This window comes from Corvus hawaiiensis, chromosome Z (genome assembly GCF_020740725.1).
Source record: "Corvus hawaiiensis isolate bCorHaw1 chromosome Z, bCorHaw1.pri.cur, whole genome shotgun sequence".
Classification (NCBI taxonomy): Eukaryota; Metazoa; Chordata; class Aves; order Passeriformes; family Corvidae; genus Corvus; species Corvus hawaiiensis.
In genome coordinates, this window is record NC_063255.1 from 15,408,234 (window position 1) to 15,421,256 (window position 13,023).

Sequence of the window (13,023 nt, forward strand, 5' to 3'; positions counted from 1 at the left end):
ATCCACTTCTAGCTTCCCTGTACCTGTGAATTGCAATTATTTTTAAACCACCATATTCTTTACATAGCCATGTTCACAGTAATGCCCACCAGGAACATCTCCATTTATTGTGACAACGCAAGAAACTAACAGTTCTATGTGTATTTGTGTCTGTTTTTCTCCTTCAACTTCTGAGTTTTTCTACTGGGAAATTCATCAATGCTGTTAAAATTAATTTCAAACCCACCCACTTGAATGCATTAATCAGCTGATTAATTATAGTAACACAAGAGTCAAGGCTTTGCCAAAGAGTATTTTCTAGAAAGTGAAATCTTCTGTAGTCAAGAGGAAAGGTATGGAGGACTCTGGAAGCTGCACTGGCAGTACTCCAGTGCTGGTCATGAAGGTTGAGGAACAGAGGGACAATGAAGAGGACGCTCTAGCACCATAAGCAATTTCTGAAAGAAGAAAAAGAGTCTGTGCCCTTTGCTATGACTTCAGGGATATTCCAAGCTACACTGATGTGAGACAACACTCACTGAATTGGCTTCCTAATTCTAACACATGTACAAACAGCCAGCATGGGACATGGCACATAGGACCGATCTCCTCAAGATCCAGGTAATTTTCAGATGAGTATGACCTTGACAGCATCTAACTGGAGAAGAAATTCCCCCTGCAGTAGCCATTTCTCAAGTTCTCACCAACCACACCTTGTTTTAACAGCAACAGCCCAAGTATCACATTTTTTTCCTGCAAGCAAAAGTACAAGGATCTGGATTAATTTTGGTCCTTCTACATATTTGGAGAACCCCTTGGTTTTGCCTCATTCTGGAGTCTTCCTCCTTCTTATAACTTTCATCTGCTTTTCTTCATGACATTTTAATATGTTGGTTGATGACGAGTCATTCTACACTACTCCTACTTTCTTTGCTGCTGTCTTTATACTTGCTTGTTACCACTTTGACCTCGGCGACAGTAATTTCTTCTTTCCTAGAGTTAGATTTGTCTCCTTCCTCTGACACACAAGTGGAACCAATCATAAAGTCACCCAGCCCTGGATCTTGTTTAGACTTTAAAATAGCTAAGAGTTTAGTAGGCTGTTTTGTTAATGATTTTTATTGGCACTGAAATCCACCTCACATACATTGGCCATGACTTTTCCCCTCAGCTATGCTTTCCTTGTGGACTCCAGTGAACCTGCTTACATAGGAAAGCTCAACACACATGGAAGTACTCAGAAGAGCAGGAGTGACTCAGGGTTATGAACTTGCCTTACACTTCATTCCCTGGACAGCATCTTCCCGATCACCACACAATTTGCATCCTCCTTTGCAGATTTCCAAACACGCGAGGGAGCACTGCTGCCTGCAGCGGCATTTATGGAAATTTCAGTTCCCATTTAAAGGGTGTACACGTATGCTGGGTGTCTGAGTGTCCCCTGCAGCCAACACAGTTTGGGCAGAGATTCAGCTGGACAGCTGCAGCAGGGCAGCTGTGACTTGCCATGATTCGTACTGGTGGGAAGAGGTTAAATCTGTAGCTTTTCCAGTAAACTGTCTTTTTGGCCAGGCAGCCTCCTCCATACTGTGCTCCTTCACCTTTGGATCCTCCACCTTCCCAATGCCCACTAATCACAGAGGGCTAGCTGGAGTGGGATAGATTTAAATTCATGCCATTAGGACCTTATCCAAAGACTTTATTTGGGCAAATGACCTCCAGTCCTTCAGCCTCTGCAACATTTCAGCTGTGATCAAGATGCAAAACTGAAGCCTCACTAGCACTGTTTTAAAGGGTGCTCTCAGCCCACTCTCCAGATTAGATGTGGTCTTTCTCCAAACAGCAAAGCTGACAGAGCAGAGGATCACCTCAGGAGCACCCAGAACTCTAACGTGTCTGTGCCTGGTGACTTAGTAAGGCTTTGAATGCGTCAATATGCCCTTGAGTAACTGGGACAAACTAGAGGATAGGGGAGAAACAGGAGAGAAGGACATGTTGGAGCATCCCACAATGTAGGCTTGAACCAAATGTCAGTCCTTGAGAGAATCTTTCACTATGATACGCAATTTTTAAAATTACTGTCATCTTGATGCTTTCCCGATGATCCAGGATTGTTCAAAAGGAGCACTGATGGTCTTTGCTTTCCCTTACTCTCTTGTAACTGCAGTCTGCCACTCCTGAGCTGCCAGGTTTGAAGCTTGACCTGCTCTACCATGGCTAGTACCACTCTCTGCAGACAAGCAGCTGTGACTGATGAGCCAAGCTGGGTTCCCCACGCCCAGAGCCAGAGCAATCTCCAGGGTTCATTTCCACCCAACGAGTCTCATCTCCATCTCCCAGAACAGCACAAGTGCATTGCTCAGTTCCTAACCATGCTAGTCACTGTTCCAGAGAAGCCTTTCTACATGGCACTGGAGGGCTTCCTCACAAACCCCCTAAGGGCCAGCCTTAGATGACTGAATCTCCTCCCACAGCCTATGCTTTCCTTGTCCTAACTTTCCCCACTAGTCCTGCCCAGTGAGGAGCTCCTTGTGTAGGGGAGGGATAAGTAGCCTACTTCACTCTGGGGACCCCTGGAATATCTGTTGAGCACCTGCAATGGGTCCAAGGGGTCAGATGGTCCCCTTGTCCCAACTGGCTTTCCTATGAGAGACTTTCTGCATCCTCTTGGTGTCAAAAGTCAGATTATGATGCATGAGAAATACAGGACTGAAAGGAACAAATCAGGACATTATTGTCCACACCTCGGATATGAGAGACCTGTTTAAAAAATAAGAGTCTAAAAAAAACATCCAAGTTGTAAATTGCTGTAGTCCAGGAAACACCAGCACAATCATAAAGTGAATAATGAAAGACCAAGGGTCCCAAAACACACTGTATCACATGTGAAGTGCACTGGCAGTGTCCTTGATCCCTGTGGAGGACGTGGCAGACGAAGCTGTCCGACTGGTAGAATGCATACCACAGCTCTGCAGAGGAAGGGAAAATGAAATCCTACATGTTCCTGTTATCATGGCCTGCCTGTGGGTGGAAAATAAAATGGGCAGAGGAGGGTCATGTCATGAAGTGACCAATTGTTCTAGGGCTGTCCTTGCCTTTTGGGAGCTACTCTGCTCAACTCATTTGAGCGGTCCTCCAAGGAATTCCAGATTAACTCAGTTTGAAGGGATGCTCTGGATTCCTACCTGTATGCATCCATCTCTGTGGGTATAAGCTCTAGTACTGCAGGTTCATACAGAAGTATTCCCATACTTCACCAGTTACTCCAGAAACTGTGAGCTGTCCCAGTACACACTACACGGAAATGGTCAGAAAATAGCTTTTGTGAGTGTGTGCAGAATAACCTGAGTCATACTGATCAGGATATGGTGGAGTGCCACTTACCTTCATCAGGGAAGGAAGGGTGTGTGGCTAGAGATGCCTTTTCTCCACCAACGGCCCCTGCCCAGTATTCCAAACCCTTAACAAACAATGGCCAGCTAAGGAAAATCACGAGAAATCAAAAAAGGCCCAGACTCATGTCTTTAAAAAGAAAACAACAACCTGCTCCGGCAACTATTGATCTCATCTTCCAGGCACCAACCTACAAATGTGGTATCATCTGATGTTTTAAAACAGAAATTGAAATAATGTTTCTCAGGTGTCGCCTTTGCAGCCCATGAGACATGGAGCAGGGCCGAAAACATTTTGGTGAAAGAGCTTTCATTTGGGTTCAGATGCTCAGATTACACTGAAGGGCAGATAAAAGTGCAGAAAAAAATCAATTCTGCAGGGAACAAGGCCCAAGGCTAACTCACGTCTGAGTCCAGTTCCCACAAGACTTGGGATCTTGTGTTTACAAACTCCCTTCCGGCCAAAAATTTCACTGCTCCAGTAGGGAAGAGGCTGTTGCAAGGGGAGAAATCTCCTGAGTACCTGAAATATTCTCTGTGATCCTAAGAGAAATGGAGTGATTTGATGGACACAGATATTGGTGGGAGCTGATGGAGATCCTCATGTCTCAGTATTATGTTCCTGGAATAAAAATCTGTGTCTCTTCCTTTGCCCATGACACTGCATGTGCCCGACTGCACCGGCAAAGCATGGGGATTAATCAGCTGCTGCAGCAAACCACGGAGGTGTCCACACTGTGCTTAACACATATTTCCTAATCATCACCAGTGAAAAAGAGGAGAATCCCAGGGGGATGCTTGGGAGGGCTCGTTAAAAGCTAATCACACCAATGTGAATAGAAAAAATCAGTAGGTGAGGGCAAAGCTGCAGCCCATCTGGTTAGAGCCTCTGAGGAGAGTGCCCTTTGTAACAGGGATGTTGCACAAGGCCCATGGCTGCTGTTGGCAAGGCAGAAGCTACCACAAACACATAAGCCATGCCTGGTGACACTTCAGATGCTGTCACATGCCCACTCCTCAGATACACATCAGAACACCCAGCTCAAACCACTGAGGAATTAGGATACCCCTCAGTGGGACCCCATGGCTGAACACACACAGGAAATCCAATGCATGCCAAGCTGCCACATTTTAGAGTCTTCCCACAATCTTCCACGCTTTTCTGTGCTAGGTATGTGTGGAAGGGATGGGAAGTATCTGGTTCTGCATGGCGTAGCTCGCTTCTGCATTCCCTACAGCATCAGCCAAGAGATCTGGGATTTATTTTTTGAAGTCCTCTGTGGTTTTCATTACATATTGCTCTGACAGTCAATTATCCATCCCATGAAAGACTTCATGGTGTTCTGAGAGAATTTCTGTAAATAGCATGTCACATCAATTATGCTCATAAGCATTTTAACCATAATTCCAAATTAAACACATTGTATGCACTTATATTTCTACTGTCTCTTTTCCAGGGTACAATCATATTTATCCTGCCAGGAAAAATATGGAGGCAACTTGCTGCCTTCCACAAAATTACTCCTAGTATCAACAATCTTTTTTATATTTTTAATATTATTTACTGAATTCGGTGCTCAAGGCCTGGCTAGATTAACCTGACGAAAGGTGTTCTGTCCATGGCAAGGGGTTGGAGCTAAGATGATTTTTAAGGTCCCTTCAACCCTAATCATTCTATGATTCTATAATTAGGTCCTTTTTTATATTATTATAATTTTGATGGCTAGATGGTGATAAGCTGGCCCACTTTAGAGGTCAGAGGGCCTTGGGGGTGAGCAACTGATGTTCACTGCAGGGATGTGCAGCAGGACCAGCACATTCCATCGAGCCATGATCCCAAAAGGGGATGTGAGCACACAGGAGTATAATACTGTAGTGCTACAATAATTTGTAGTGGTGATGACTGGGACCGAGTGACTTCTTGACCTGTCAGAACTCAAGTTCTGTGAACTCTGAGAGGAACAAGGAAGCCCCTGCCTGGTGGCAAAGGCGCATGGTCAGGAAAAAAAGTAGCCATCATAAAAAACAAGGCCCAGAGAGCCTAAAGTATTGACAATAGAGAACTCGGCTCCCCTCTGGAACATTAAACTTTGGGTAATTAACCAAAGATCTGAAATGCCTGCACTAATACAATATGACATAAATAAGCACAAAACAATTTATTTCCCTGGATATTTCTCTAACAAAACTGCATGACATTTTAAGCAACAGTTTGCACTTCAACTACAGCACCACCTTGGCAGTAAATAAGCCATATATATCCACAGATCTGCCAGCATGGCCACAGCACATGCCAGGTCCCAGCACTGCCAGCCTTTGCTTTATTCAGTGCAAGTTTAATTTATGTTATATTGTTCCTCCATCTGTTCTCCAGGTATTTAACAGAAGTGTATGTTCCTTTGCACTTGCTCAGCTGAGAGCAAAGACCTGTACTATTCCCATCTCCATGCACACCGACAGTCAGCATTTAGGCAGTGAATTCCTGTTAACTGAGACAGAAGTTGTGCATATGAATCCCTCTGCAGCCTTATGAAAGAGAGGAACAACCTGATGGGTGCCTGGGGCCTTCAGGATGTGATGGCAGAATTGGGAGGGCGTGCTCTTCACTCTTCTCCCAGCAATTCAGGAGAACCTGAAGAAGACAGCATCAGCTAAGCCCGTGAGAAATGTGCAGCATACACAGCCATAAGGATGCTGGGAGTGTAGCTCACTTGAGATTAATCACTGCCATTTCTGCTGTTGGGGTATGAGGCAGTATCACAGAAGATCCCTTTAAGATCAAGGAGATATATGAAAAAGGAGGCAGGTATTTAAATTAAACACCCTATTCCCAGTGTTACAATCTGTCATACCACTTCCGGTTTTCATGTGCTGCTTAAGGGTTAAATAAGTTGTGGGCCCCATAAGAAGAGACAGCATTTACTGTTTCTGATAAAGTGATCAAGGTTTTGTTGGTGTATCTCCAGAAGGCAGTGACACACAGCCTCAAGCTGGTAATATGCTAATGAAGATACACAACAAAAAACCCCGTAATCAAAGACTCTGGGACTAAAGGGGAAGAAGTACAGTTTCAGCAGTACTGTGCAGCACCAAATGCCTAGTCAAAAGAAATAAAGAAAGCAGTTTTCTTAATAAGGAAGTAAAAAAACCCCACAAAACCCATGGCCCTTTCTCTTGCTGTGGCACTGAAGCATAAAAGCTCAAGCATTTTTGGTGCCTCCTCCCCACAAAGAGATAGATAATCTTTAGATAATCACAGGATATCCCAGCTTAAAATAATAGAAAGAGAGGTGGAAACTGCATGAGAATTAGTGCACACAACGAGAAACTGTGCTCTTAAGCAAAATCTTCAGGGTGTGTTTTGTTATTTTAGGTTCTTTTTGTACTGTGTTCCATTATTTCCAAATAGGCATTCTTAACTTTCTTAGCAGCCTTTTAACACGTAAAGGGAACCTATAAGAAGACTGGAGAGGGACTTTTGATGAAATCATGCAGTGATAGGACAAGTGAGAATGGCTTTAAGTTGAAAGAGAGTAGGTTTAGAATAGATATTAGGAAGAATTATTACTGAGACGGTGGTAAGACACTGGAACAGGTTGCCCAGAGAAGCTGTGAATGTCCCATCCCTGCAAGCACTCAAGGCCAGGCTGGATGGGGCTTTGAACAACCTGGTCTGGTGGAAGGTATGCCTGCCCATGGTAGGAGGCCTGGAAATAAAAGATTTTACAGTCCCCTCCAGCCTAAATCATTCTGTGATTCTATGATTATAACCTTGAATCTTGGCAACGACAACATGTTCCTCATTCCAGATGTGTCACATCTTAAAAGCAAAGCTCTGCAATACTCTGCCTGTGGCCCAGCTCCACATTGGACTGCTGGTATCCCCTGTGCCCAGCTGCCCAAGTAACTGCTTAGGCTGGTTTGACAGCAAATATCCACAGGGATTCAGTTAAGCAGAAATGTCTTCTAAGGACTGCTAGTATCTGGCCAAGTTCCCTGGGTGAAGCCGAGTACTAGAAAACACATGTAATCCCTAAAGACTTTGTAAAGATGGTGTAATCAGAACAGAATAAATGCTTTGTGTCAGTAAAGGAAAGTCATAATTTCTCTTAGAAAAGCAAGATTGGATTAGCTCTGGGGATGAGAGTGGTACAGAGACATAAACAGGTCAGATAGAGGCCTGAGTGTTTCTTTGGATGCCATCTGCTTAACAGGTGGTGTCTGCCCAGGCAAGGACTTGAACTTTTTCCTACAATCAGGTTGCTGTTTTGGCCATAGGAGAAAAAAAACAGCATTAAACACAAAGGGGATAGTCAGCAGTGTCCCAAGTGAGTTTGCAGAGCATATTTGGGAAGAGCATATTTACACTAGTCCAGCAAAAAAGTGCTGAGAAAAAATGGTGTTGGTAAAGCAAATAAAGAAAAGCACTTTGCCTGGCCGATCGACCTGCAGCACAACTTTGCAGCAAGGGTTGAACAGAAATTAAACTTGTGACAATCCACAGAATGACAATCTCTGGCAAGCACACAAAGTCAAAAGTAGTGTCTGGTGTCCAGCTGGAGCTGGGAAAATTCTCTAGCATGTAGTGAAGTTGTGCTTCAAGCTACACCTTGAGACTCCCAAAAATGCCTAGGACATGAGGCAACCGTGCCAGTGAGGCATGAAATTTAAATAGACCAAAGTGTATATAGCTTCATTAATCAATATCTGATGTAGTGGAAAGTTTTTGGATGAATGATTTCTTGGAAACTTGTTTCAGTCTGCAGCTGGTCTTGCAAGTGTTCTACAATTTTGTTCAGGTTTTTTGGCTTGTGTTTCAAGTCTTTTGCCTGTTAACAAAACAAGAAGAGGCCTCCATGGAGGCTCTTACATCACTTGAAGGAGAAGAGTCAAAGAAAGAAGGAATGCACATATGGAGCCGTGAAGGTCAGGCAGCACAGGCAAAGGATTCACTTTAGGAGCATACCAGGATGAACAGAAACAGCCCTAGAATAAGACATAAAATTCAAGATAAACCCATTGTTTCATGGATATAGTAGAAAGGAAAGCACTGGAAACCAGTGAACTTAATGTGAGATGCCTGCGTTTGCATGCAGTGGAGCCTGGAGGTTCCTGAAACTGACACAGGCAGTGAGGCATCAATTGATCTTGCAGCAGACAGAGCTGGAGAGGAATTGGAGTAGTCAGGGTTTGCAGTCCCACGAATAAACATAAATCAGCATCAGTTTCAGTTTATGCTCACATAACAGTTCCTACAAACTACAGCAGCTCAGAAGAGATGCACTTCGGTTTGGATGGCTTTGCTGTGGGGGAACAGCCTTAAGGATAAAGCCATCCCAACCAGTGCAGAGACAGAGCCCTCAAGAAAAAAACACTCCGAGGACATGGCTCCAAGGGTGGAGGGGTCTAGAAGACAAGGGAGAGCAATCCTAACTGGAATGCAAGACATCACTCTCTTGCGAACATGCATAATTTAAGCAAACCCATTGCTCTGACCCATTGTTCCCCTCACACCTGTACCAGTATCTTTTGTACTCTTGTAAAGCCAAGTCTGTACATTTAAGATGGAGAAGTAAACAAAGTCCTGTTCGTCCACGAAGTGAAATGGAAGGTGGGGAATGACTGGTAACATTTCACAACACAAGAGTATAAATTGCACACAGCAGCTCTTACTGAGGGGCAGGGGAAAGCAAGTGGAGGTCTTAATGTTGAACTAGTGGGTAGTCCAGATTCCCACTTAAATAGCAACTTGCAGTAGCTGCATATCCCACTAAACTCAGACCCGCAAGAACAACGGAGCAGGAAGGAAGTAAGAGATGAAAGAGTAACACTGAACCACCTATGGAGGCAGACAGGGAGCTGCACAGGCCCCTGGAGTGACTCAGGGGAAGGGAAAAGGAGTCTTGTTTATGGATCACAGCCCTGTCTACAGCCCCTTCACTGCTCCTGCTTGGAGTATGGTACTGGAAGCATTGGCAAAATCAGAACATTCCACCTTTAAATTGTGAAAAATCACCTTTAAATATTTAAATATAGATATAGATAAGATATAAATCTACAGACAGTAGAGCAGAACTCACCTCTGACTTCTGCTGTGTGAGTCTCAGGTACTGGGGTGGGTTTTCCTCCTTACCTCTAGACCACTTTGCACCAAGCAAGAACCTAATCCTGCTCCTGCTGCAGCCAGTGCTGAGCACATGCAAACACTTATGGGTCCCAGACTGGACCCATGAGTGTAAGGGGCTGGACTACTACGCTGAGTAAACACAGCCAATCTAACTGTGTGGAAGGTGAGTCCCCAGTGAGCACTGTGTCCCTCTAATGCAGACAGCCGACTGCCTGGTCATAACCCAGGGATCTGTCTTCTCTGATAGAGATGAACTATTCCCAGTGAAACTGCGAGCATGTTTCCTGGCTGATTTGAAGAGAGCTATACTGTCACCAAACACCATGATTTACTGTGATACCAGCAAATTAGCCTACATCTTATTTTCCTTCTTCCAGTGATTTTTGTTTTGCTTAAGCCTGGAATAGTGACTTTTGGTAATGCAAAACTGTGTGTAGGTCATGAATAAACTAACACCTAGAACCAAAGCTGAAGTGCAGTAAGTCACTCATTTGACTAAACAGATCCACAGGGAGCTTCTATCACTAAGAAAAATAAGCCATCCACTGAAAAGGAAGTAAACAGTTAGTTCAGTACTATGAATTGCAGTGTTACCTTCCTCTGATGCTTTTAAACCACGTTAATGCTGAGAAATAAAGAGAGTGCCTCTTATCACCAGTAATATGGCCTTAACCTTTGTTTTCAATACTGTTTAAATTTGAAGTAATTTAACATCTGCAGAGTTAGGTATCGCTGCAAGTTTGCTTTAGCTACAACAAAAAGTTTCCTTCTCCCTCAGCCTCATTTAGCAAAATCTCCTGGCTTTCACGGGACTTCTTTTGCCTGTGTCAGGATACCTGAAAAATCATGGGCAGAGAGAGAAGAGCAACGCTTTGTGGTGAAAATCCTCCTTCAACACATGCTAAAGTGTCTTACTCTTGGGATGAGAATCAACATAGTGCCAAATGTGAGGAAACAAGGGAGGACTTAGATGAGCATGGATTTTGGGGGGAAGGGGTGATTTTTCTCACAGTACAGAAGATATTTCGGATGCGTTTCCTCTAGGAAACACTTCGCAAAGTCTTTGGGCATCCACAAATTGACATCACCCCTTTGCAGTGTGTCATATACTGGCTTAATGAAACAAAAATAACTATGCTAAGAAAAGACTGTCCAGGAGAAACCCAACGCTGTGATTTCTATATAAAGGTCTTAAACAAGTGGTGCAAATGCTTCATCCCAGTCTCATGCCCGCCAGTTTTAAAGGCAGTGACACCATTTATCACCTAGCACACGACAGGCCAGAAAACAACTTGCTAATTGTCCCATCTACCAGTTTGAGCAACAGCAGGTCTCCTCTAGAGAAAGTCAGTTCCAATACAAACCCCTTCATGATGGAGGCTTGTTTCACGTCTTTATTGTTAAATTAAAATTCAATTGCTAGTAATCATGGTAGGGAGAACTCAGAGCACTTTCCACGGAGAAGGAGAAGCCCAGCTCTCCCTTCAGAAATTAATACAGCGAGAGAAGAGGTGCCTGGATCCAAAGCCAGTAATATGAACATGTGCTTTCCCACCGACTTTGGAGAGCTTTGCCAAAGCCACACTTGCTCTACCTTTGAGTGTTGCTGACACATTGGAGCTGGCACTACAAACAGAAAACTTTGACGCCAGGGTCATTATAGAGAGCTAACATTTACAGATGCAGTAATACTCCAGCATGCAAAAGGGGGGAAAAAAAAAATGCACAGGAAAAAAATAGCTGAAATCTGGGCTTCCATGCCAGTTTTTAAACTTTTCTCTTAGAAAAAGAAATAAAGAAATTGTCCTACCTGGCTGTTCTGTGTCTTCTGTTCCACCTGGAGCTGTTTGTCACGACGAACAGAAGGGATTGTTTTCAGCACCACGCAAGGAGCCGCAGCTTCTTTTAAGCTCCCTGGACGGTTCCCCCACAGAGCACTCCAGGCTTCTCCCCAGCTGGGAGGTGGGGCTGGCGAGGGAACACCACGCTTTCCAGGATTTGAAACAGGGGCACGCTGAACGCGATCCAGGAGTTACAGGATGTCTCGGTGTGTTCCGTGTCCTCGATAAGGACGGCGAGGGGAAAGGCAAAGTTCCCGAGGCTGTGGGTGGAACGTGGCACCGCGTAGCGCTGAGTAAATAAAGACCAAGTGATCGTTGGACTCGGGTGTGATCACCAGGTATTGCAAAGGTTTCTATACCATAGGCAGGACTTTGCATTTCGTCTAAGAGAAAGGCAGCCTAAAAACCCTGTGGTGCACCCTGCTTGCAGCTAAAGCAGCAGCGAGACCTTGAGCTCGGCTTTTGGCAGTCAGCAGGTTTGTCTCCTTGGACAGCACTCAGATAGGGAATTTCAATAATAAAATACGTTCTTTCTTACAGGTCAGACATTTCACTGCCTCCCATAAGGACCTATAAAATGCAGGCAACTTCTGTGGGATAGTTGCTTGTTTGGGGAGTTTATGGCGCCAAGTACAACAGGATCCTGATTCATGTTTCTGGATTCCATGGTTATGAGAAAAAAACCACGTAGGTTCAGCTTTTCACACAGTTTTTTGTTTCAATGCCCTCTTCAGACTAAATAAATCGTTTACAATCATAAATATGAGATAGAGAAGACACAGGACTAATCTGAAAAAGCCACCTAAGTACAACGGTGATAGGGTGCAATATGAAAACTTTCGATAAAATTAAATTTTCTAAGTAATGACATTTATCTGCAACACCAGTACTGCATACTTTCCTACAGTTTGATAATGCAAACTTCCAGTGCTAATTCACAAGCTTTGATTTGCTCCTTTAAGGTCCTTTTGGCACTTACTTTAGGTTTAATGACACCTTCTGCCTGAACAATTCCAAATTAGTGTCAGGTTTAAATAGATAAACATTTTTTTCAAAGAAACTTTTTTTTTTTTTAACATTCTTTGCAATATGTTAAATTATTGAAGCAGAAGCCTTTCTAAAAGGTAATTCACACCTCCTTAACCACCTTATCTGTTTGGGGGTTTTTTGTTCTATCTGTTCTTGGTTAATGAAAAGAAATTCATCAGTACCACTGTTCCCTGCAGCCTTTTTCAAACGAAATCTATTCTTTGGCTTTCAGTGCAGCAGATGGGACTGCAAACATAGCAGTGAAAGCTTACGATTTTATTTAAAGATCTCCCAGTAGATAATGGGCCGTGGTTATGACTAATAGGGTCATGTGGACACGACCTAAAGAAGGAAGGATAACAGCCCGAGCAACACTGAAATGAGACTCAAATCCCCTCTCACATCTGTGACAGATCCTGGATGAGTCAATAAATGCTGCTGTGCTTCTCTTTCCTTATTCATAAAAGGGAATAATAATTCTTCACATCATCAAGAGACCAAGTAGGAGACATTGGCAACTACAAGGTGTTTAGAGACACACCGGTGACGCCTCAGAACATGAGAATTTCTAAGTCTCTTTCATGTAACAAAGGCAGAGGCTGTCCCAAAGTCCTGTTAAACACACTTTTATTCCCCACCCCCCCACTCCAAAATG

At 43.8% G+C, this 13,023-nt stretch overlaps 1 protein-coding gene across 1 annotated transcript in view; it reads right to left on the minus strand.

Annotated features, from left to right (window-relative positions):
• Positions 1-11,559, minus strand: part of LOC125319421 (phospholipid-transporting ATPase ID-like) — a 91,937-nt gene extending 80,378 nt beyond the window's left edge. The window contains exon 1 of the mRNA XM_048290565.1: positions 11,309-11,559. The gene's annotated coding sequence lies outside the window, so the exon portion shown is untranslated. The remainder of the gene's footprint in view (positions 1-11,308) is intronic.
• Positions 11,560-13,023: the final 1,464 nt, after the last annotated feature.